General features: G+C 35.6%; 8 non-coding genes across 8 annotated transcripts; 4 read left to right on the top strand and 4 right to left on the bottom strand.

Annotated features, from left to right (window-relative positions):
* Positions 1–5,288: 5,288 nt before the first annotated feature.
* On the bottom strand, positions 5,289–5,376 carry TRNAS-GCU (transfer RNA serine (anticodon GCU)). The gene has a single exon. It is a non-coding gene; the product is annotated as a tRNA-Ser (tRNA).
* A 3,608-nt stretch (positions 5,377–8,984) lies between these two features.
* TRNAS-UGA (transfer RNA serine (anticodon UGA)) lies at positions 8,985–9,072 on the bottom strand. Its single transcript has one exon. It is a non-coding gene; the product is annotated as a tRNA-Ser (tRNA).
* An 823-nt stretch (positions 9,073–9,895) lies between these two features.
* TRNAG-GCC (transfer RNA glycine (anticodon GCC)) lies at positions 9,896–9,966 on the top strand. Its single transcript has one exon. It is a non-coding gene; the product is annotated as a tRNA-Gly (tRNA).
* A 448-nt stretch (positions 9,967–10,414) lies between these two features.
* TRNAM-CAU (transfer RNA methionine (anticodon CAU)) lies at positions 10,415–10,488 on the bottom strand. The gene has a single exon. It is a non-coding gene; the product is annotated as a tRNA-Met (tRNA).
* A 1,955-nt stretch (positions 10,489–12,443) lies between these two features.
* TRNAT-GGU (transfer RNA threonine (anticodon GGU)) lies at positions 12,444–12,515 on the top strand. The gene has a single exon. It is a non-coding gene; the product is annotated as a tRNA-Thr (tRNA).
* Positions 12,516–13,022: 507 nt separating this feature from the next.
* On the top strand, positions 13,023–13,104 carry TRNAY-GUA (transfer RNA tyrosine (anticodon GUA)). The gene has a single exon. It is a non-coding gene; the product is annotated as a tRNA-Tyr (tRNA).
* A 360-nt stretch (positions 13,105–13,464) lies between these two features.
* Positions 13,465–13,538, top strand: TRNAD-GUC (transfer RNA aspartic acid (anticodon GUC)). The gene has a single exon. It is a non-coding gene; the product is annotated as a tRNA-Asp (tRNA).
* A 2,610-nt stretch (positions 13,539–16,148) lies between these two features.
* TRNAC-GCA (transfer RNA cysteine (anticodon GCA)) lies at positions 16,149–16,219 on the bottom strand. Its single transcript has one exon. It is a non-coding gene; the product is annotated as a tRNA-Cys (tRNA).
* Between the last annotated feature and the right edge of the window lie 4,655 nt (positions 16,220–20,874).

The raw sequence follows: 20,874 nt of genomic DNA, 5'->3' as shown, positions 1-20,874 counted from the left end.
ATGGATTCTTCGCGGCTGAGTCCAAAAACAGAAATAATATTGCCAGAAATTGATAAGGTAGCATTTCCATTTCTTCTTCAAAAAAAAAGTGCCTTTTGATGCAAGAATTGCCTTTCCTTGATATCGAACATAATGCATAAGAGGATCCATAAAGAACCATAGGGTTTTCCGAGAAAAACCAGGGTACATTATCCCAAAATGTTCCATCTTCCTAGAAAAGTGGATTCGTTCCAGAAAAGTTCCAGAAGATGCTAATGGTAAGCAAGAAGATTGTTTACGAAGAAACAACAAAAAAAATTCATATTCTGATACATAAGAGTTATATAGGAATCGAAACAGTCTTTTATTTTCTTTTTGAAAATAAAAAATGGATTTCATTGAAGTAATAAAACTATTCCAATTCGAATAATAGTTGAGAAAGAATCGCAATAAATGCAAAGATGGAACATCTTGGATACGGTATTGAAGGAGTTGAACCAGGATTTCCAAATGGATAGGATAGGGTATTTCTATATGTGATAGATAATCCAAATGCAAAAATTTGTCTCTAAAAAGGGAAATATTGAATGAATAGAGCGTAAATTCTGAAACTTTGGTATTTCTTTTTCTTTCGGACAAAATAATTCCCGTAGCGAGAATGGGATTTCCACAACGATCGCAAACCCTTCAGATAGAATCTGAGAATAAAACTCAGAATAAAAATAATTTTTGTAATCCAATAATCGATCTTGGTTAGGATGATTAACCGAGTTATCCAAAAAATTCTGCTGATACATTCGAATAATTAAACGTTTCACAAGTAGTGAACTAAATTTCTTGTTATTACAACTAACAACTATTTCCACAGGTTCAGAACCATTTAATCCATAATGGTGGGCAAATGCATAAATATATTCCTGAAAGAGAAGTGGGTAGACAAAGTATTGTTGACGAGATTTATGTTTTTCTGAATACCCTTCGAATTTTTCCATTTGTATTTCTACTTGAATCAGAGAGAAGAAGCATTTCTCGGTTTATCGAATGATGATACATAGTGCAATATGGTCAGAACAGGGTGTTGCATTTTTAATACAAACCCTGGAAAGAAAGGGAGTCTAATCCACAGATCTTTTTCTGCTCCTTTTCTACCCAATTAGTTTATGTTTGTTCTAATTAAAAAAAAAGAACAGAACAAGTTTTTTATTTTTGCAGGCCAATCGCTCTTTTGACTTTGGAATACAGCCTCTTTATCAATATACTGCTTCTTTTACACATTCAATCCATAACATCCCTTATTCAATCCATAATCAAGAATAATTAGGATTTCTAAAAAAAAAAGAAAAAATAAAGGGTCCACTCATAGGAAAACCAACCTTTCCCCGCATCCGGCACTAATCTATTTTTAACGTCTAATTAGAGCGGGGAATCATTCCAATTAGGAAGTTCAGCTCGTTGCTTTTTATTTTACCAGAATTGGAGCCAGGCTCTATCCATTTATTCATTAGACCCAGAAAATCGTAATTTTGGATTCCATTCAAAAAAGATTGATTTTATTACGACATGCTATTTTTTCCATTCATTACCTTTGAGGATCAGTCGTGGTCTTCTAGACTCTACCAAGAGTCTGGACGAATTTGTTGTTTCATCCAAATGTGTAAAAGATCATAGTCGCACTTAAAAGCCGAGTACTCTACCATTGAGTTAGCAACCCAGATAAAAAAAGGATCTTAGATACGATCGAAATCCAAAAATCAATGGAATTACACCGCGCGCTTCTGTCAAAACATTGAACTAGCAAGACATCAAAAGATTTTTTATCGACCATGAAAAACACTCAAATGCCAAAACGAACAGGTCCGGTTAAATTCCACTAAAGTAAAGTTAAAAAAAGAGCGACCCTAATCACGATGGCCAAATTCTCCTTATTTTTAGCGATTTTTATTAAAAAAAAATATATATTATATTGTATGAGAATACATGCAAGAGGAACACCCTTATCATTTGAGCGAAGTGTAGGCGGAAAAATTGAATATGGAGTGAGGATAAAGAGACCCATCTATCTACAAATTCTATTTGTTCAATAGACCTTTGTCAATGGAAATACAATGGTAAGAAAACAAATTAGATAGAAAAAGTAAATAAAATAGGGGCTTATGTTGAATTGGCACGATATAATATAAATCCAAATAGGATTAAAAAAGAGGTAAATTGTGTCTAAATAATTAGACAACTAGGAATACTAATAATCTTCTCCTATCCTACTTTTTGATTCATTTAGTTCTTCAATTAACTCAAAGTTCTTTCTTTTTCTTTAAAGAATTCCGCCTTCCTTAAAATATCATAAACAGTTCTTGTTGGTTGAGCACCCTTTTCAAGGAAATAGAGAATAGCTGGAACATTTAAACAAGTTTGATTCTTTATCGGATCATAAAAACCTACTTTTTGAAGATCTCTTCCTTCTCTTCGAGATCGAACATCAATTGCAACGATTCGATAGACAGCTTATTGGGATAGATGTAGATAAACAACGCCCCCCCCTAGAAACGTATAGGAGGTTTTCTCCTCATACGGCTCGAGAAAATGATTCGAATTTCTGTCGATAATAATAGAAATTAGACTATGACGTGCATTAATTTCCTTACAGAAAAAACAAATTTCATTTATACTCATGACTCAAGTGGGCTAATTTTGCCTGACAAACTTCGAAGGCAAAATCCTTCCAAAATTTTTGAGTCGTCTTTAAACTCTTTTCTTTGTCTCATTTCGAACGAATTGACTTTTATTCCTTATTCTGATCCAACTCTGTTGTTGAGACAATTGAAAATTGTGTTTACTTGTTCTGGAATCCTTTATCTTTGATTTGTGAAATCCTTGGGTTTAGACATTACTTCGGGAATTCCTATTTTTTTCTTTCAAAAGAGTAGCAACATACCCTTTTTTCTTATTTCCTTCGATAAAGCATTTATCTCTTCTATAGAAATCTAATAAGAGGGATTGATTCTGATATACTTTTATTGGACTTTATTCTTATTTTAACCTTTCGATTTATTTCTATATTAAGGATAGACTGACAAAGTTGGCCTAATTTATTAGTTTTCACTAACCCTAGATTCTTTCCCTTGATAAAAAAAATTCTGTCCTCTCGAGCTCCATCGTGTACTATGTTACTTAAACCCAGCGCAAATTTGGTTCGGAACGAATAGAACAGGCTATGTCGAGCCAAGAGCATTTTCATTACTATGGAAAATGATGGATAGAAAAATCCACAATCGATCATGTCCTTCAAGTCGCACGTTGCTTTCTACCACATCGTTTTAAACGAAGTTTTACCATAACAAACATTCCTCTTTTCATTGCAAAGTGGTATAGAGAATTGATCCAATATGGATGGAATCATGAATAGTCATTGGTTTAGTTTTTTTATACTAATTAAAACTTGCTATCTATGGAGCAATATGGATAAAAGAAAGTAAGTATTTATCCGGAAGCCTCCGCCAAGATCCAATTTATTTAAACCCATATTAAAATTCTATCATATGAATGAAACATAGTTGAAAAAGACGACTAAACAAGTTTGCTTAAAACTTATTTATTCTTAAATTTCCACCCTCAACGGATGGCTCGAGATGATCAATCTTGAAGTGAGAAAAGAAGGATTGACTCTTCCTCAATAAATAAACTATCAACCTCCAAAAAAGTTTAATTAATTTAATTACTAGAATTAGAATTCTAGTAGTAATATATTTTTTCAGTACCAAAAACAATTAACTATAATAACTAAATAAACTATTCCAATGAAAAGATTGAAAGTTTTGGTAGTTATAGAATTCTCGTACTTCTTCAACTCGAATACCAAAAGGAAGAAAAAAATATGACTAAGTGATTTTATTTTATAGTAGAGGCATATCCTGAATGTGCTTGATAGATCCCATTTTTTCATGAAAATAAAGATAGTCAATTTGACTGGACTTAAGACTTTATTATGTTTTCTGAGAAAGAATAAGATATCATTATTCTCTTAATAAACTTTTGTCTCGTACGGAATACTATATGATTTCACCGTTTGTTTCATCAGAAACAATCTGGGACGGAAGGATTCGAACCTCCGAGTAACGGGACCAAAACCCGCTGCCTTACCACTTGGCCACGCCCCATTTCGGGTTTATGCGACACTAATAAACACTAGTATGTTTATTTGTTATTCGTCAATACCATTTCAATTACATAAAAAAGGAGGATATTCTCTTGCTAGTATTCTACACATGCGGATAATATAGAATCAAAAAAATGCATTGATCATTACATGGAATTCTATTAAGATATTATATGAAAGTCGAATTTATTCCACTCTCATTTGAGAGTGCAAATACAAGGAGGTATTTTGTGTTTGGGAAAGTCCGAAGAAAAAAGATTTTGAATCTGCCTTTTCCTTCTTTCCCTTAAAAAAATAACTCAAGAAAAATCCAATATTTACTCTACAAGAATGAAATGCTTGTTATGCCTAATATACTTAGTTTAACCTGTATCTGTTTTAATTCTGTTCTTTATCCTACTAGTTTTTTCTTTGCCAAATTACCCGAAGCTTATGCTATTTTCAATCCAATCGTGGATATTATGCCTGTTATACCTCTATTCTTTTTTCTATTAGCCTTTGTTTGGCAAGCTGCTGTAAGTTTTCGATGAAATCTTTAGTACTCTGTATGCCAAATTGAATGATGTGTTCATTCCAAAAAAATTTAAAAATGGGTAAAAGCCGAGAAGTTTTATATTTTTATATTATGAACCTTCGATTCTAAAATTTAAATTCTTCTACATTGAATGGGTAGCTACAGCAATAAATTTGGATCAGCCTTTCTACTCCCCTGCACCTAGGTTGAGCAGGTACCTAAAGGTACCTACACAATACCTAACCACCTAACCCTATTTTTGCTATTGATAAGAGTGCTTATTATAAAAGAATTCTTGCAATTTTTTTCAAGAATTCTTTTTTGCATTTTTAGGTATAAAAAAAAAACCATCCTAGTGGATCCGTGTGGTAAGGAAAAACTGGTAATCTATTCCTTAAAAAAAAATCTTGGAGATTATGTAATGCTTACTCTCAAACTTTTTGTTTATACAGTAGTGATATTCTTTGTTTCACTCTTTATCTTTGGATTCTTATCTAATGACCCAGGACGGAATCCTGGACGCGAGGAGTAAAAATTCAGTTTTTTTTTTTTCTTATTGGATTTGTTTCGTACATTTATCTATGAGAAAATCCGGGGGTCAGAATTCTTTCCAATTCGAAAGTCCCAAATGATCCAAGGGAGCGGAAAGAGAGGGATTCGAACCCTCGGTACAAAAAAATTGTACAACGGATTAGCAATCCGCCGCTTTAGTCCACTCAGCCATCTCTCCACGTTCCAAAGCGAAAGGTTTCCCGTGATATGATATAGGCAAGAAATAAGAAATAACGGTTGCAAAAAACCCCCTTTTTTTCTTTCAAAAGTCTATAAAAATTATATTGCCAATTCCATTTTAATTATATTCTTTTTTCTTAATGTTAATAAAAAAAGAAGAAAATTCTTGTTTTTTCTTTCTAAAAATCGATATTGGCCGAGAGACAATCAAATAGATTTTCTCTTTAGCGGGCATTTCCATATAGGACTTGTTATAATTATAATAAAACAAGCAGGTTATATAAAAAAAAACGCTTTTTTGTCGATTATTTATCAAGAAAGCAAAAAGGGTTCTTATCAAATCCACCATAAAATTGGAAAGAAGCATAAAGTAAGTAGACCTGACTCCTTTAATGATGCCTCTATCCGCTATTCTGATATATAAATTCGATGTAGATGAAATTGTATAAGCGAATTTTTTTATTTCCTTAGACTTAGACCGCGCAAGACAAGAATTTTTCGCTATTTACGATTTCATATTCTTGTTACTAGATGTTCTATAGGAATAAGAAGAAATCGCAACTCCTTTGCGCTACACATAAAATTGGATTTCGAAGGTCCATTTTTTTTTTCAGAATCCTCTATTTTAGTTCTTCCACCCATGCAATAGAGAGGGAATGGGAAAAGAAGGGTTACTTTTATTTTCATTTTTCCTTAAAAGATAGACTTTGAAATAGGAGTCTTGGAATAATGCTGAATTCAAAGGTTTATTTCTTTCTATAGTATAAGAAAAACAATTTATTTCTATTTCTATAGTATAAGAAAAACAAATAGTATAAGAAAAACAAATCGAATCAAATTCATGGATTTACCACGACCTCGGTTGTGACTGTGACTCCATAGATAAAAATGGGAAATTTCTCTCTTCGAGACCATTGAAAAAGGGCATTGAACGACAAAGAAATCGTCCACAGATAATAAAACTATCATATGCCTTGGAAAGTGATATGAGGTGCTCGGAAATGGTTGAAGTAATTGAATAGGAGGATCACTATGACTATAGCCCTTGGTAGAATTCCTAAAGAAGAAAATGATCTATTTGATACTATGGATGACTGGTTACGAAGGGACCGTTTCGTTTTTGTAGGATGGTCTGGCCTATTGCTCTTTCCTTGTGCTTATTTCGCTTTAGGGGGTTGGTTTACAGGGACAACTTTTGTAACTTCTTGGTATACCCATGGATTGGCTAGTTCCTATTTGGAAGGTTGTAATTTCTTAACCGCAGCAGTTTTCTACCCCTGCCAATAGTTTAGCACACTCTTTGTTGCTACTATGGGGGCCCGAAGCACAAGGAGATTTTACTCGTTGGTGTCAATTAGGCGGTCTATGGACTTTTGTAGCTCTCCACGGGGCTTTTGCACTAATAGGTTTCATGTTACGCCAATTTGAACTTGCTCGGTCTGTTCAATTGCGGCCTTATAATGCAATCTCATTCTCTGGTCCAATTGCTGTTTTTGTTTCTGTATTCCTTATTTATCCACTGGGGCAATCTGGTTGGTTCTTTGCGCCGAGTTTTGGCGTAGCAGCGATATTTCGATTCATCCTTTTCTTCCAAGGATTTCATAATTGGACGTTGAACCCATTTCATATGATGGGAGTTGCCGGAGTATTAGGTGCGGCTCTGCTATGCGCTATTCATGGAGCGACCGTAGAAACACTCTATTTGAGGACGGTGATGGTGCAAATACCTTCCGTGCTTTTAACCCAACTCAAGCTGAAGAAACTTATTCCATGGTCACTGCTAACCGCTTTTGGTCCCAAATCTTTGGTGTTGCTTTTTCCAATAAACGTTGGTTACATTTCTTTATGCTATTTGTACCCGTCACCGGTTTATGGATGAGTGCTATTGGCGTAGTTGGCTTGGCTCTGAACTTACGTGCCTATGACTTTGTTTCCCAGGAAATCCGTGCAGCGGAAGATCCTGAATTTGAGACTTTCTACACCAAAAATATTCTTTTAAACGAGGGTATTCGTGCGTGGATGGCAGCTCAGGATCAGCCTCATGAAAATCTTATATTCCCTGAGGAGGTTCTACCACGTGGAAACGCTCTTTAATGGAACTTTCGTTTTAGCTGGTCGTGACCAAGAAACCACCGGCTTTGCTTGGTGGGCTGGGAATGCCAGACTTATCAATTTGTCCGGTAAACTGCTTGGAGCTCATGTAGCCCATGCCGGATTAATCGTATTCTGGGCCGGAGCAATGAACCTATTTGAAGTGGCCCATTTCGTACCAGAAAAGCCCATGTATGAACAAGGGTTGATTTTACTTCCACACTTAGCTACTCTAGGTTGGGGAGTAGGGCCAGGGGGGGAAGTTCTAGATACTTTTCCGTACTTTGTATCTGGCGTACTTCACCTAATTTCCTCCGCAGTCTTAGGCTTCGGTGGCATTTATCACGCGCTTCTGGGACCCGAGACTCTTGAGGAATCTTTTCCATTCTTTGGTTATGTCTGGAAAGATAGAAATAAAATGACTACAATTTTGGGTATTCACTTAATTTTGTTAGGTCTAGGTGCTTTTCTTCTAGTACTCAAGGCTCTTTATTTTGGCGGTGTATATGATACCTGGGCCCCTGGGGGGGGAGATGTAAGAAAAATTACCAATTTGACCCTTAGCCCCAGTGTTATATTTGGTTATTTACTAAAATCTCCTTTTGGTGAGAAGGGTGGATTGTTAGTGTAGATGATTTAGAAGATATAATTGGTGGGCATGTATGGTTGGGTTTTATTTGTGTATTTGGCGGAATTTGGCATATTTTAACCAAACCCTTCGCATGGGCTCGCCGTGCATTTGTATGGTCTGGAGAAGCTTACTTGTCTTATAGTTTAGCTGCTTTATCTGTCTTTGGTTTTATCGCTTGTTGTTTTGTATGGTTCAATAATACAGCTTATCCGAGTGAGTTTTATGGACCCACCGGGCCAGAAGCTTCTCAAGCTCAAGCATTTACTTTTCTAGTTAGAGACCAGCGTCTTGGAGCTAATGTGGGATCCGCTCAAGGACCCACAGGTTTAGGTAAATATCTAATGCGTTCCCCAACTGGGGAGGTTATCTTTGGAGGGGAAACTATGCGTTTTTGGGACCTTCGTGCTCCATGGTTAGAACCTCTAAGGGGCCCCAACGGTTTGGACTTGAGTAGGTTGAAAAAAGACATACAACCTTGGCAAGAACGACGCTCAGCAGAATATATGACCCACGCTCCTTTAGGCTCTTTAAATTCCGTGGTGGCGTAGCTACCGAGATCAATGCAGTTAATTATGTCTCTCCTAGAAGTTGGTTATCAACTTCTCATTTTGTTCTAGGATTCTTCTTTTTTGTGGGCCATTTATGGCATGCAGGAAGAGCCCGAGCTGCTGCAAGCAGGTTTTGAAAAGGGAATCGATCGTGATTTGGAACCTGTTCTTTACATGAACCCTCTTAACTAAGATTTTCTTATTTATACCTGTTCTACTTTTTTTCTGTTCTGGCTCGGTTATTCCATCTAGCCGAGCCATTCATTCCTTTTTATGAAAGAAAGATAAGGGACAGAAAAAAAAAAATGAAAGAAACAAACGTATTCAATAAGCAAAAGGAGAGAGAGGGATTCGAACCCTCGATAGTTCCTAGAACTATACCGGTTTTCAAGACCGGAGCTATCAACCACTCAGCCATCTCTCCACAGCCTAATCCTTATTTTACTCCTACAAATAGAACATAGCCATATAAAAAATAAAAAGATTTATTAGCCTCTAGAAAGATATCAGATACAAGTTCCTTTTCGATATATCTCTGTATACTGTATACACGGATACAGGATCCGCTATACCCGCTTGTGAAATAAAGAGTAAATAATCTCTTCTCACCCCCATATCCAAATAAAAAAGCGGTTTAAGTAATAAATTTGAATTAAAGAGAAGAATCAATGGATTCATGATTAAACCCCTCCTACTTCTTGTATTTTTTTACAATTTTGGTTTAAGTGAGGGATCAAATATGTAGTCAACTTTATTTGATGGTAGCTTGGAGGATTAGAAATATGACTATTGCTTTCCAATTAGCTGTTTTTGCATTAATTGCGACTTCCTCAGTCTTAGTAATTAGTGTACCCCTTGTATTTGCTTCTCCTGATGGTTGGTCAAATAATAAAAATGTTGTATTTTCCGGTACATCGTTATGGATTGGACTAGTCTTTCTCGTAGCTATTCTGAATTCTCTCATTTCTTAAATTAAATTTGGTTAATATTTATTAACCCCATAAAAAAGAAATAATAAAGGCCATTTCTTCTAAAAAATTAGAATAGTGAGACGTATTAAACGCAATTTGCGTTCCGAATTGCTAGCTCTTCTCTTTCAGTATTATGAAATTCCATTCCCATTAGAATATTCATTCACAGATAATAAAAAAAGGAAAACTCTAATATAATAGAAAATGAAATGAAACGGTCGACCCAGACATAGAAGGTCGACCCAGGCGGATATACGCTATAAAATATATACCGTAGCGAGCGTAGTTCAATGGTAAAATATCTCCTTGCCAAGGAGAAGATACGGGTTCGATTCCCGCCGCTCGCCCGCTTAATTTATCAAAGTACTATGATAAAAAGTTTAGTCTAGTTAACTGTTTAACTACTTATATTAAATTAAGTATTAATTAGGTGTTAGTCTAGTGCCGTATCCCTTACTATCTTACCCTTCCTTTGCATCCCACTCAAAAAAAGAGGGCGCTCCGGAGGCAGAAATAGAACTCGCCAACAGAGCTCCAAAAATTGGGTATTAACTGAGACAAACAACGGGCAAACTTTTTTTAAAGGGAAGAGAGAGGTAGACTGTCCCTTTCGTTTCATTTTTATTTTCTGCAGGGTAGGGAGAAGCCTTGCGCCTTCTTTTTTTGAAGGCAAGTGACTTCGCAAACTGCTCAATTTTGCCCTCTAGGGCCGGGAACTAATGAATAAAAAAGGGTTGGATACGCCCCTCTACCATATCTAGAGAAATAGAATAGTCCTTTTATACAGACTGCTAAGTGCGGAGACGGGAATCGAACCCGTGACCTCAAGGTTATGAGCCTCGTGAGCTACCAAACTGCTCTACTCCGCTCTGGAGTACCAGAAACTGGTGGACAAAAAAGGCTTGAATACAAGCCTCTAACATGTCTAGACAAAGAGAATACTCCTTTTATACAGAATGGAGCGGGTAGCGGGAATCGAACCCGCATCGTTAGCTTGGAAGGCTAGGGGTTATAGTCGACGTTGGTTGATTATTTTTAAACGTCTCTAATTCAAAACCGAACATGAAATTTTGATTTCATTCGGCTCCTTTATGGATATTCTCACCACTTAACATCTATGTCAGCTTTTCTATTTGAATGGAACCAAAGCTCTCCGCTTTCTAGATGATCCTTATAGAGTAGGAGATAGAAATTCTATCTAAATCCATCTAATCTACTTACTTCGTTCCCTAATTTCATTCAAGAGATCCTGAGGAAAAGAATTGGGTTTCCACCGAGCTTAAACAATATGCGGATGGTTCTAGTAAACAAAACTATCGTTTTTTAGCTATTTGGCTTCCTTATTCCTTATTTTAAGAAGATTTAGTTACGATTGGAAATCAACTTTTTTGTATCTTCATCCATAGATCCTTTACTCATATTTTCAAAATTGGAATACTTAATCCAATGCAAAATTATGCTTCGCGACTCTGTACTCATAATCCTATTTTTATTTTGGATGCAATTTAAATTAGTCTTTGGATACAAATCGCCAGAATGTATATTCTTCCTCAATATGCTATTGAGAGGAAAAGGATTTAATCCTTTATAAGAACTAAAGTTTTCATCGGAATATAAAAATAAAAAACTTAAGGATGCCTTAAGTATATCATTTCAAATTCAGTTATTATATAGAACGAATCACACTTTTACCACTAAACTATACCCGCTACATTGTAGATTATGGTATAAATGGTACCCTTTGTCAAGGATAGCCATTTGACAAGAAGGCTAATTCCCCTTATTGAATCAGATGGAGAAGGTTCATGACACTGAGCCGTTGGTACTTCTACTTCGATCGCTCGCCTTTACTTTAGGATTTAGATAGCCCCTCTGGTCTGTAAAAAAAATCTTTTCTTACATGCTAATAGCGCCTGAACCAAATGTATTTATTTGATTAGGATCCTATTCTACGGTTACGACTACAATAATAATTATTTACTTTGCAAGGACGTAAGTGTGTCAGACTGCTAAATTGTTTTATTATTCCTACAATATAAACTAGGGGATATAGGGGGTAACACTGTCCCTATAAATTCCTTTTTCCTTTTCTTTTTTGTCCAGAATTGAACAAAAAAGAAATTATGGAAGATGTTTTCTTCCCCCATTAAGTCCGAGCCATAGAGTAAGAGTGAGATGAGTTTTCCAAATTCATCATAGACTTTCCCTATGGCTTGATAGAAGTAAGCAGCAAAGAGTCGTAACTTAAAGAAAAAAACGGACAGGGCCGACAGATTTACCTGATGTAAAGAAGATCCTAAAAGTCTCTGATTAGTCGACTCTCTCCATTTAACACTTTCCTCTCTCTCCTTTTTTCCACTGACTCAATTCTAGTTTATTAGATTCTTGTTTAAAAGAATGAAAAAAGTTCAATAGAACTAAGAACACATAAAAAATAGCATAGAGGATCAAGGCCATTACCAAAAGTTCCTCCAAGGATCCTATATCCTATTGGGTATCTGTTCCCCGCCTTTTCCCGCTAGGATCGGAAATCTTATATTTTCCATATCCATATACCGTTGAATCCTTGGGGTTCCAGAATCCGCCTATTTTACTAGTCTTCGGAAACGGAAAACCCTGAACCAAGAAGAGTTGGATATGTTATGTAGGGTATGTTTTTTTTTTATTAATTTTATTTTGAGCTCTCAAGATATCGATATATACATATACAATCTCTACATAATGTCTCTCTCTCTATCTCTATATATTATATATATAATATGTACATTATGCAGTAGACCCATAATGGGAAATCCAAGTGGCTAATTTTTGAATTAAATAAAAAGCCCTTTTAACTCAGTGGTAGAGTAATGCCATGGTAAGGCATAAGTCATCGGTTCAAATCCGATAAAGGGCTTTTTAAATTAGTGGTAGAGTAATCTCGTGCTAAGACGTAAGTCGTTGGTTCGAATCTGATAGAGTACTTTTCTACTAAATTGATTCACTTTTGTTCTTTGTTTTTGAAACTTTCTCTATATTTTTAGAGAATTTTATGACTTAGTGCGGGATGGATGCATTTTTGGTCTGAACACTAAATGAAGCACGGAGAATTAATCTATAACGATCAACTAAAAAAAATCCTAGATGAAAACATAACAGAAAAGTTGGAAAAACTCTTTGCTTTGGATCTATTTATACTTTTCGAGTATATTGACAATTCCAAAAAACTGCTCATACTATGATTATAGTATAATCACGAGCGGTTGTATATGGCCCTATCGTCTAGTGATGCCCCTATCGTCTAGTGGTTCAGGACATCTCTCTTTCAAGGAGGCAGCGGGGATTCGACTTCCCCTGGGGGTAGGGAGTATTATGAAAGGAGGTTAATCATAGATTAGCAAAAACCCTAGAATAAATTCTTCCTGGGTCGATGCCCGAGTGGTTAATGGGGACGGACTGTAAATTCGTTGACAATGTCTACGCTGGTTCAAATCCAGCTCGGCCCAAACCAAAAATCTAGGGCTTCGTGAGTATGAACTAAATCCTTTTGTTTTTCTTCCATAAAATAAAATGTCTGATCTATAGAAATAAAAGATAAAGAAAAAAGGGAAATTTTTTTTTTCTAATCCATATCTCTCTCATTCCTTTCTTACAAACAAAAGAGTTTTTCTTATTGAAGGCTGGATTATTATCCATTTTTAGTGATAAAAAATCACGACATACTAGTTATGTCACTCTCACTATACCCACGTATAATATAATATGTGGGTATCGTAGTATATGATTCGTCTATTTCTTAGAGTACGAAAGACGAATCGAATCTTCTTATGGTTCTATTTAAGAATGGGTATGCCATACACCCCGCGGGGATTGTAGTTCAATTGGTCAGAGCACCGCCCTGTCAAGGCGGAAGCTGCGGGTTCGAGCCCCGTCAGTCCCGAACTAGGGTTCAATGAATGGAGAAATTGATATTTCCTTTTTCCATGAAAAAAAGGGGCAGGGAGCAAGATCAAATACCCACAGGGCACCCTTACTTCACTTTTTTATTTTGCATCCCTCATTAAAGAGGGAGGGAAGGCATATAGGAATTTTTTTTCACTACTCCCGATCGATAAAGATAAAGAAAGACACACATACGATATGTGGATTAGTAGAATTTAGGATATTATATTACTCTATCTTTCTTTATGATGATACCATCCTCATCTTAATTTCCTATTCCACTCTTATGGAATAGAGTACCGTATTTTACCGGAATCCATACATAAATCGTATTCCCTTTTTATTTCAGACCTCTTTTCCCCATCTCACTTCTACTGCTTATTTGGATGTCTATGTGACCCATAGAAAGTTGGTCATATAATACATACATAATTGTATGTATAACTATAAGAAAAAGGAAGGGAAATTGTATAAGATTAAGAAAGTAGAAGATTAAGAAAGCTCGTGGGTTAGAGATATAGAAAAGAAAAAGTAGAAAAGGATTAAAAAAGAGGAATTCCTAATCCAATCAAAAAACCCATTTTGGTCTTAGTGTGGATAGAGGATCTTCCTATGTTATACTATATAACTCTCATCCGTGAAATATAACTCTCATCCATGAATTGATTTGATAGATCCGATATTCATAATATTGAATTGATTCAGTATTATCAGAATGCAAGCCCTACCCTTGAATTTACAAGATACCCCTTTTTCCTCTCCATGGGATTACATCCCGAGTTATTGTGAAAATAAAAAATAAAGAGGTTATGGAAGTCAATATTCTCGCATTTATTGCTACTGCACTGTTCATTCTAGTTCCTACTTCTTTTTTACTTATTATTTATGTAAAAACAGTCAGCCAAAATAATTAATTGGAATTCCAATTAATCATTGAAGAAATTAAAAAGGGATTAAATAAAAAAAATCCAAGTCTTAAATGAAAGGATCTGGTTGGAATCTTAAAGTGTGGTAGAAAGAACTACATATAGTTTTTTCTACGACACTTTAGATTCTTTCTATTATATTATCTTTGAATCTACATAGAATAGATTAGTAGATTGAAATAGTTAAGTAGTCTAATTCAATTTCTTTTTTCATTGCATCCACTTAATTTCAATCAGGTCAAAATAAAAAAATCTAAGACAATTCTTGACCAAAGAATCCATGGAAGGAAAGAAAAATAATATTAAGAATAGACTATAGTAAAAAGTAAAAGGAAATGGAAAATGTGTGATATGCCGTGAATAGTTCCGTGGAAGAAAGTCGAATTTTCTTATGTATAGAACTTTTTTAACCATTCGTCATTTCTAGTAGAAATTATGAATTGGTATAATGGCTCTTTCTTACATTACAACTTACAATACAAGAGTTTCTTACAGGAGTGAAACAAAACTAAAGAAAAAGATTAAAGAATAACGTTTGACAAAATGATTAATGCAAAATGATCCATTAATGAAAAGAATTGATACAACAATTTGATTACTTAATCAATTAGTAGTATCCCTAGAGTCCACTCCTTCCCATACTACTAGTGAAAGAGAAAATGTAAAGACTACCATTAAAGCAGCCCAAGCGAGACTTACTATATCCATCTAAATTATGTCTCCTATTTCTATGAAGGGATTATTCTATTCTACTATTGATCAATAATCATAGTGGAATCAAGGGTACAGAGTCAAAAAGGGATTCCGCCCTAAGGCCATGGATCAATCAGTTCAAGGAATTTACTCCTAACAAATTCTTATAGGAATTCTGGTAGAATTAGAGGAGCATTAAAAATACGATACTATAGCCCTTTTTTCCTTAAAAAAGAAAGAGTACGGGAATGATGTCCTGAATAGAAGAAGCGGGAATAGGAAGATTTTTTATTCCTTTTGTTACTCTTTTTTTTTTTGTTAAGCAAAGGACGCCCGAATATACCATAAAATTAACGATAGATAAATATTTATTGGATACCTACCTTACCTAATGTTTATTTTTGACCTAAACCCTGCAGCCTTGCTTTGTATCATTCTATGAAAGAATGAAGAGGAAGAGATTTTATCCATAACACAACTCCTAAATTGATTTTTGATCGACCTATTTAATCTGATTCTCGTTAGAATTAAAATTAAGTAGTCCTTACTTTAGTGTATGTAGGTAACATAAGATGTACGATAAAAAAATGTATAATAATTAGTAAGTCTTGATATTCTTTCGTGGAGTCCCTTCTTGAATCTTAGATTGAAAAAAAAAAAGAATGCCCCTTAGGGACCTTTCTTTGGATACCAAGATTTCTGACATCTTATCCTCGTATTTTAAAATTATCAAATCGAATCTCAATTAAGAACCAATTCAAATTCATATAATAAAAGAATAAGGAAACACTACCTCACCCCTATTGATAACCATTTTGGCCACTACCGTCAAAACAAACCCTAACCCTAGTTTGAGGATAGAACTATGGTATGGTTTCTCTAAACCCAGTATCGGCAGGCCCAGTTACTCTCTTGCCCGAACTTATGCGAAGTAAAAATTGATCGAATTCGATCAGCACTATAAAAAAAACCTAAGTATTTTATTGATCAGGCGGCACCCAGATTTGAACTGGGGATAAAGGATTTGCAGTCCCCTGCCTTACCGCTTGGCCATGCCGCCAAAAAATCCGATCAAAAATCTAGAAAACAGCAAGTATTCATCCACGTTTTCTTACGAAAAGCCCCTTTTATTTTGAATATAATTCTACTTACTTTTTTCCAATCTTTTTCAAAAAATCTATTCCTGCTTTTTTTGATCCAGTTTCTATTATTCTCCTCGATAGATTCTATCTTAAAACATACATTGTTAACACAATAAAACTTCCATTTCTTTCTATTGAGATGAAAAAGAAGAAAAAGTGGATTTCTATTCACAGGCTGCAAAATTCAGAATAAATTGGAACCGTTAACTAGAATTCTCTTTTTTTTATTGCAGTAGTGAACTACTCTTAAATCGGTATTATCTCCCCCCCCCTTCAATGGCATAATAAAATAGTATGACTTTATGCTTAATCCGTGTATAGGTAAACTTTAGGTCCGAACAGCATTATTATCCAAAGATCCCCTTTATGTACATATCTCTATGGAGAATCATGCTTTAATTTTTAAAAGTATTAAATTAAATATCTTGAATAAAAAAAGGAAATTTGCTCTGATATAGAGTATAACCTTACTATCTTGGCCTACCCAAGTGAAATTACGATAAAAGAAAAGCATGGATATGGGGAGAGGTGGATAACTAGATTGGCATGTACAAAAAGGGACTTACTTGATTTTAGAATTCCACAATGAAATACTGAATTTTCTAGTAATTATACTACTCCGATCCGAAATAAAAAAGAACCCTCAAATTATTTTGAGAAATTAAAGTAAGCACGCTATTCTAAATCGAAGTAAAGTCAAACTTTCTAGTATATTATATTACGGCTTTATTACATTCATAGAAAGGAGATAAAATGAGAAATCTTTGCCATCCAATCTGATTAGAATATCATAACATAAAGTATAAGTGGCAGAATTTTTTTTTTTAGGAATGTTTTATCAATTCATTTTCATTTCATTTGTACCCCTGGCAAACTCGAACTTTCGTCCAAATGGTCTCTATTCATATGTATGAAATACATATATGAAATACGTATGTGGAGTTCCCTAGAATTTCATGTGATTCAGTAAACAGAATATAGATTCCATGATTGCTAGATCGATCCAGAGGGATTGATGAAGAGTGAGCTGATAATGGAATTTTTCTTTGATAAACAGGAAACTTAAGATTAAGATGCTCCGGAATGGAAACGAGGGAATGTCCACAATACCCGGATTTAGTCAGATCCAATTCGAGGGATTTTGTAGGTTCATTAATCAAGCCTTAGCAGAAGAACTTGACAAGTTTCCAACAATTAAAGATCCAGATCACGAAATTGCATTTCAATTATTTGCGAAAGGATATCAATTGCTAGAACCCTCGATAAAAGAAAGAGATGCTGTGTATGAATCACTCACCTATTCTTCCGAATTATATGTATCTGCGAGATTAATTTTTGGTTTCGATGTGCAAAAGCAAACCATTTCTATCGGAAACATTCCTATAATGAATTCCTTAGGAACCTTTATTATAAATGGAATATACCGAATTGTGATCAATCAAATATTGCTAAGTCCTGGTATTTACTACCGCTCGGAATTAGATCATAAGGGAATTTCTATCTACACTGGCACTATAATATCAGATTGGGGGGGGAGATCGGAATTAGCAATTGATAAAAAAGAAAGGATATGGGCTCGCGTGAGTAGAAAACAAAAGATATCTATTCTAGTTCTATCATCAGCTATGGGTTCGAATCTAAGAGAAATTCTAGATAATGTTTCCTACCCTGAAATTTTCTTGTCTTTCCCGAATGCTAAGGAGAAGAAGAGGATTGAGTCAAAAGAAAAAGCTATTTTGGAGTTTTATCAACAATTTGCTTGTGTAGGTGGGGACCTGGTATTTTCGGAGTCCTTATGCGAGGAATTACAAAAGAAATTTTTTCAACAAAAATGTGAATTAGGAAGGATTGGTCGACGAAATATGAATCGGAGACTTAATCTTGATATACCTCAGAACAATACATTCTTGTTACCACGAGATGTATTGGCCGCTACGGATCATTTGATTGGAATGAAATTTGGAACGGGTATACTTGACGATGACGATATGAATCACTTGAAAAATAAACGTATTCGTTCGGTTGCAGATCTGTTACAAGATCAATTCGGATTGGCTCTTGGTCGTTTACAACATGCAGTTCAAAAAACTATTCGTAGAGTATTCATACGTCAATCGAAACCGACTCCCCAAACTTTGGTAACTCCAACTTCAACTTCAATTTTATTAATAACTACTTATGAGACCTTTTTTGGCACATACCCGTTATCTCAAGTTTTTGATCAAACGAATCCATTGACACAAACTGTTCATGGGCGAAAAGTGAGTTGTTTAGGTCCTGGAGGGTTGACGGGGAGAACCGCAAGTTTTCGGAGCCGAGATATTCATCCGAGTCACTATGGGCGTATTTGTCCAATTGACACGTCTGAAGGAATCAATGTTGGACTTACTGGATCCTTAGCAATTCATGCGAGAATTGATCACTTGTGGGGATCCATAGAGAGTCCGTTTTATGAAATATCTGCTGAGAAAGCAAAAGAAAAAAAAGAGAGACAGGTGGTTTATCTATCACCAAATAGAGATGAATATTATATGATAGCAGCAGGAAATTCTTTGTCCTTGAATCAAGGTATTCAGGAAGAACAGGTTGTTCCGGCTAGATACCGTCAAGAATTCTTGACTATTGCATGGGAACAGATTCATGTTAGAAGTATTTTTCCTTTCCAATATTTTTCTATTGGGGGTTCTCTCATTCCTTTTATTGAGCACAATGATGCGAATCGGGCTTTAATGAGTTCTAATATGCAGCGCCAAGCAGTTCCGCTTTCTCGGTCCGAGAAATGCATTGTTGGAACTGGATTGGAACGCCAAACAGCTCTAGATTCGAGGGTTTCCATTATAGCCGAACGCGAGGGAAAGATCATTTCTACTGATAGTCATAAGATACTTTTATCAAGTAGTGGGAAGACTATAAGTATTCCTTTAGTTAACCACCGTCGCTCTAACAAAAATACTTGTATGCACCAAAAACCCCGGGTTCCACGGGGTAAATCCATTAAAAAAGGACAAATTTTAGCAGAAGGAGCTGCTACAGTTGGGGGCGAACTTGCTTTAGGAAAAAACGTATTAGTAGCTTATATGCCATGGGAAGGTTACAATTTTGAAGACGCAGTACTAATTAGCGAACGTTTGGTATATGAAGATATTTATACCTCTTTTCACATCCGGAAATATGAAATTCAGACGGATACGACAAGCCAGGGCTCCGCTGAAAAAATCACTAAAGAAATACCACATCTAGAAGAACATTTACTCCGCAATTTGGACAGAAATGGAGTTGTTAGGTTGGGATCCTGGGTAGAAACTGGTGATATTTTAGTAGGTAAATTAACGCCTCAGATAGCGAGCGAATCATCTTATATCGCGGAAGCTGGATTATTACGGGCCATATTTGGCCTTGAGGTTTCCACTTCAAAAGAAACTTCTCTGAAATTACCTATAGGTGGAAGAGGGCGCGTTATCGATGTGAAATGGATCCAAAGGGACCCGCTCGACATAATGGTTCGTGTATATATTTTACAGAAACGTGAAATCAAAGTTGGGGATAAAGTAGCCGGAAGACATGGGAATAAAGGGATCATTTCCAAAATTTTGCCTAGGCAAGATATGCCCTATTTGCAAGATGGAACACCCGTTGATATGGTCTTCAATCCCTTAGGAGTACCCTCCCGAATGAATGTGGGACAAATATTTGAAAGCTCGCTCGGATTAGCGGGGGATCTGCTAAAGAAACATTATAGAATAGCACCCTTTGATGAGAGATATGAGCAAGAGGCTTCAAGAAAACTTGTGTTTTCAGAATTATATGAAGCCAGTAAAGAAACAAAAAACCCATGGGTATTTGAACCCGAGTACCGCGGGAAAAAGCAGAATATTTGATGGAAGAACAGGCGACCCCTTTGAGCAACCTGTTCTAATAGGGAAGTCCTATATCTTAAAATTAATTCATCAAGTTGATGAGAAAATTCATGGGCGTTCTACTGGGCCCTACTCACTTGTTACACAACAACCGGTTAGAGGAAGAGCCAAGCAAGGGGGACAACGAGTAGGAGAAATGGAAGTTTGGGCTTTAGAAGGATTTGGTGTTGCTCATATTTTACAAGAGATACTTACTTATAAATCTGACCATCTTATAGCTCGCCAAGAAATACTTAATGCTACGATCTGGGGAAAAAGAATACCTAATCATGAGGATCCTCCAGAATCTTTTCGAGTGCTCGTTCGAGAACTACGATCTTTGGCTCTAGAACTGAATCATTTCCTTGTATCTGAAAAGAACTTCCAGGTTAATAGGGAGGAAGTTTGATCGGAATAAATATAAATTCTTTTCTTATTTCTATTTTATGATTGACCAATATAAACATCAACAACTTCAAATTGGACTCGTTTCCCCTCAACAAATAAAGGCTTGGGCTAACAAAAACCTACCTAATGGAGAAGTCGTTGGCGAAGTCACAAGGCCCTCTACTTTTCATTATAAAACCGATAAACCAGAAAAAGATGGATTGTTTTGCGAAAGAATCTTTGGACCCATAAAAAGCGGGATTTGCGCTTGTGGCAATTCTCGAGCGAGC

Source organism: Aegilops tauschii, unplaced genomic scaffold, assembly GCF_002575655.3.
Source record: "Aegilops tauschii subsp. strangulata cultivar AL8/78 unplaced genomic scaffold, Aet v6.0 ptg000945l_obj, whole genome shotgun sequence".
Lineage (NCBI taxonomy): Eukaryota > Viridiplantae > Streptophyta > Magnoliopsida > Poales > Poaceae > Aegilops > Aegilops tauschii.
The sequence above is the reverse complement of the archived record's forward strand: the minus strand, read 5'-3'. Positions and strand labels throughout refer to the sequence as shown.